Genomic DNA, 5,101 nt, shown 5'->3' on the forward strand with positions numbered 1-5,101 from the left:
AATCTTAAGATGCATAATGTATTACAAACGCATAAAAAGAAGTTTAAAAACTTGAATGAAGAACGTTAAATTAAGATTCATAAAACATAATATATATGTAATGAAGTTATTTATAGTAGCTATTTAAAAAAATTGGAAATGCAATAGGAAAAGGGTATTATGGTGATAACGACCCGTAAAAATAGTAAGTTTCAGTGATAAAATTCACATAAGAAATGTATTATGGTGATAGTGACCCGTAAAAATAGTGAATTTCAGTGATAAAATTCACATAAGAAAAGTATTATGGTGATAGTGACCCGTAAAAATAGTGAGTTTAAGTCGACTTGGTTGTTACTGATATATAATTGTTATTTATATCAGTAAGGTATCTACACAAGATGAGCAATCAAAATGCAACAAACGTAAAACACAGAGAATGAGGAATAAATGTTAAGGATTCCACAATGTGAATGCTTCCACAATTGTAGTTGTGTAGTCAAGTTTAATTCCACTGCCATATGAAATTCAAACAATGCTAGTAAACATTTAACACAAACAATTAGTGACAATTGTTTGCAGAGAGAGAGGAAGTAAATGACCCTCTTGAATTAACTCCTTCCAGCTTCATCGGCAAAAACTGTGATGTAAATTTCAAGACTCAGAAGTAAACTATAAAGCATTATATTTTTATAATAAAGAGTGACAACATCAAATAAATAATTCACACCTCTATATGGTGATGGAGTGATTGGATATAATTGATTATCTCATCAAGGACTAATGCTTTCCCAATAACCTGCATAAAAAACCAAATAAAACAGCCATAAGGAACATAAGGAATATAAGACATTGTTAGCTAATCTTAACAGAGATTTACAAACACAAATACTCATGGATGATTTTGTTCTTTTTATTTCCATATGAAAAAGTAACACCTTTTATTCTTCTTCCTCTATGTTTTTTTTTTTGTGTTTTAGTTATACACCTAAAAATATGGTGAGAGCAGAGACAAAATTCTACAGCCAGTGAGATAACCATACTTTGTTGCAACCAGGGTCTAAATCCTAAAGAGTTTTCTTCTTTTCTCTTCTAGCCTGTTAGGGTCCACCGATATTTCATTAGAAAACTAAGTCAATAACTCCGAATGCATAATATCCAATAATTCAATATTTTCTCCATTTCCATGACAATTTCATTTTTCTAACCACATTTTAAGGAAATTTTCAGATATCATTACATGTTCTAAAGTTGAGTCATTTTTCCAGCCTCTAAATTACAACTATCACGGTCAAGAAAAACATCCTTAGAAATAAATAAAAAAAATTATCTAACTAAAACAACTATTGAACAAATACTCATTTTGATCTCAATTATAAGCAAAACAAAAGTACCTATCTCACAATGATTAAGAAATTTAGTTAACTACAATTAATCTTCTTGTTCTCATAAATAATATGTACATTCTCATAGCTGTCTTTTATGAGAATAAAAGTCTTTATGAAGTAACATTAATATTAGTTTTTGAGTTTACTTTAAGTTTGTGAGAATACCATAGTTGTTTCTAGATTGTACCTATTAAGTTGGATGCATCTATCTTCAAAACTTCTTCCATACACTCTAAGTTATCCTTATGTACAAAACACAATCAACAAAATAAACACATCATTAACATCAACAATATTCCTAGAACATACCTGCAATAAGTAGACTTGAGAAGTAACACAAAACATACCTGCAATAAAGTGGGAGAATGTTAGATGCAGGGGCATTCAAGATCCATTTTACAATATACATCTTGTATCTAAATGTGTTAAAAAAACTATTACATACCTTATCTGTATCTAACCATCTAAAGACACCTTTCAGAAACTCTATGGATGCACTGCTCAGCTCTACCCTCTGCAAAATGATTTCAAACAAAGTAAATTTTACTTGAAAAATGAAGAAAAAAGAAACAAATTAAAAAAGTTATCAAAACATAAAAAACACATGCAATGCCATAACAGTTTAGTTTTTGAAGAAAACATATACGATGCTGAGACATTGTTATCAATTAGTTTCTGAAGTTTAAACTGGAATTTACCAAGCATAATTAAAACCTTTCATGCAGAAATAGAAAATAATAAGAGTAGATAAAGTAATAGGCAAGCAGTATGCAAATCCTAGCTGAATTAAAAGAAAAAAATGCCGATATTGTTAGGTTGAACACCGATACCAATGTTTGAACCCTAACTCTCACAGTTGTGTGTCTGAGTTTCTAGTGATTATTAACACTTAGTCTGCTGACAAAATAAATATGATAGGAAAGTAAATTGTGTGATACTGTTTCTTCTTCGTGATCATTCAAAGCGGTTTTCTCGAGCAAACAAGAACCCATATCTCGCAACGACTCGGCAAATTCTATAGAAATTTTTTATCAGCATAAATACATTACATAATTCGATTAATAAACAGGAATGAATGAATATAATAAATGTTAGTAATATAATGCTGTAAGAACTACTGGCGGTTACAACGGCGGCGGAGAATAAGGTATCGTTGCAGTCTCTCATGTAATGCATCTCCTTGAAATTGAAATTGATGAAATTAAAAACCCTCAAAAGTGTGGAATAAGTGAACAAATATTGAGAGAATGTGTAGTACTCTTGTGGCTTAAGCGAGCTCGTCGCAAACCAACAACAATGCTGGCCACCTGGTCCAAAGTTCCACCATCCCTTAACATAACAGTGCCTCACGCCGCATCGAAGAGAGAGGAATAAGGTATAAAAAATGAGAGAGCGTGGAGATAGAAATAGGATGGAGAAAGAAAGCGGATGGGTTAGGGTTTGTTAGGAAAAGAGAGTGACGAGAGGAAATGGGAGAGAAAAAGATTGAGATAAGTGTAAGAAAACTTTTAGAGAAAAACCAAAGGATATTAAGAAAAATCCAATAGAAATATTGGAAGGGGAGTGTCATTTGGAGGAATGAAGAAATGTGATTGGTTGAAATAAAATTTTGAATTAGCAAATTAGGGTGTTTGGTGTCTTGGCCTCGGCAATATATCAGGTCTCGTCAGTAGTATTAGTGATCAGGTTTTAATTTTAGGTGCTGGATAGTTTATTTTGGGGCAAGGATGTTCTGCTGCCATTGATTTTTGGTGTTGTCTACAGGGTTTTTCATAGTTGCTTTAGTACAATCTTAGTTTTTCTGTTATTAGGCTTCTGTCAAAGTCATTTCATAATATTGGCTGGGTGGTACTGGTTTGTTTTCTGTATTATTCATTGTTTGGACTCTGGCATGTCTCATGCCTTTAAATTAATGTTATGTCCTTTTCTTTGCTGTTTCAAAAAAAAAAAAAAAATTAGGGTGTTTGGTGGTATGTTTTATTCTTAGGTAGTTGATTAATATATATATATATATATATATATATATATATATATATATATATATATATATATATATATATATATATATATATATATATATATATATATATATATATATATATATAAAGTAAGAGTATTGTTAAATTGAGAGATTAGAGGAACAAATATTTACCAATAAAATAATTAAATATTATTTATTAAAATATTAATGTGAATATTAGTTTCTCTCTCTTAAATAATCTAATGGTATATATATATATATATATATATATATATATATTCAAAGATTATGTGATTGATTCTTTTAAATCCAAATTGATTCTAAATTGGTCATGAAACCAAAGAATACGTGAAAGAGAGATAGGAAATAAAATTGGCCAAATTTGGAAAGATTACATGCAAATTTTCAAATCAATTATTTTAATCAATCACTTGATTTTTTCCCAAGTTTCTTAACCTAATCTCTCTTCTATATAAACACCACACCTGTCCGCACCAGAGGATGAAAATTGGGCAAGAGAATAGGGTATGCAACCAAAGATATTCATTCAAAGCTAGGGCACGCAAGAGTTCTCTAGACAACCTCTCTCACTCAATTCTAAGCGTGGAAACACACTCTTGAAGGCTCTAGGAATCGTTCCCAGTCCTTGTTGAAGTTCAGAACACAGCCAAACATCATATCCAATGTGGCACCATGATAGTAAAAAGTTCCAATCTCAAACTCGATAATTATCTCATATAAATCGATTCCATGCATATGTTTATGTTTTTATCATGTTTAGGATTAGTTTGAACCATTATTTCGAAGCTTTGGTGCAGAAACAGGAAAATGCCATTGTTTGGGCACCATAGAGTATCCTCTTCGGGTTCCAACCTCCAGGCTATTTCAAGACGTAAAAACTACACTATTGAATTAGTGAGACTTGGTTTAAGGGGTCTGGGTACTTTTGGCTATTGCTTAACGTGTGTTTTTTTAGTTTGGTTTTTGCAGGATTTGCTACGAAAATTGGTAGCAAAATCCGGTGCAAATTGGAAGCTGATTCGTAGCTATAAGTGTGAAAGTGATGATGAATAGTCTCTGGGACAAGCTGAACGCGCGTGGTGTAACACCCTTCTAAACCCCGCGGAAATTAATAAAATAATTCAGAGTAAAACATGAAAACAAGGGTGCCACAATTCCAAATAAAACAAATTTATCATAAATTCATTGTCATGCTTTCACTAAGGAACGATTCATCATAATACATAAACATCTCATGTTAACACAGCGGAAAATTCATCATACGGATAAGCATATCATCATCTATGCAACATCCTACTGAATTAATACAATAACAACACGATAGAGTATCATCGTAAACTCTAATCTAGCGTTCCCCCAGTGTTACAATATCAGAGCATGACACTTGACGCTACACTAATACACTGACTTATGAGCTAATCCTCGCCAAGTCGAAAGCAGCTATCCTCAAATCTGAAAATGTCAACGGTAAGGGTGAGTCTCATCACAGTTAACAAATGTTATTGCATCTTAAATAACAATACATCATAGTTATATCATTCACCCAATTTCATCATATTCAGATTATAAGGAACATACATCGTTTACACAAACGTCAACAGAACACATCTTTCACACAGACAATCATACTCAACATTAATTCAACAAAACACGCAATCAACACATCATCAATATTTATAACACTGGAGTACTTCCAATCATGTTATAAATGTATGCATATGTATGAACTGAC

General features: G+C 31.7%; 1 long non-coding RNA gene across 1 annotated transcript; it reads right to left on the reverse strand.

Annotated features, from left to right (window-relative positions):
- Positions 1 to 295: 295 nt before the first annotated feature.
- On the reverse strand, positions 296 to 2,540 carry LOC131630513 (uncharacterized). Its single transcript, XR_009292356.1, has 3 exons — positions 1,829 to 2,540; positions 1,555 to 1,714; positions 296 to 619 (listed from the first exon to the last, which is right to left on the reverse strand). It is a non-coding gene; the product is annotated as an uncharacterized LOC131630513 (long non-coding RNA).
- Positions 2,541 to 5,101: the final 2,561 nt, after the last annotated feature.

The sequence above is a fragment of the Vicia villosa genome, unplaced genomic scaffold, assembly GCF_029867415.1.
Source record: "Vicia villosa cultivar HV-30 ecotype Madison, WI unplaced genomic scaffold, Vvil1.0 ctg.000688F_1_1_3, whole genome shotgun sequence".
Lineage (NCBI taxonomy): Eukaryota > Viridiplantae > Streptophyta > Magnoliopsida > Fabales > Fabaceae > Vicia > Vicia villosa.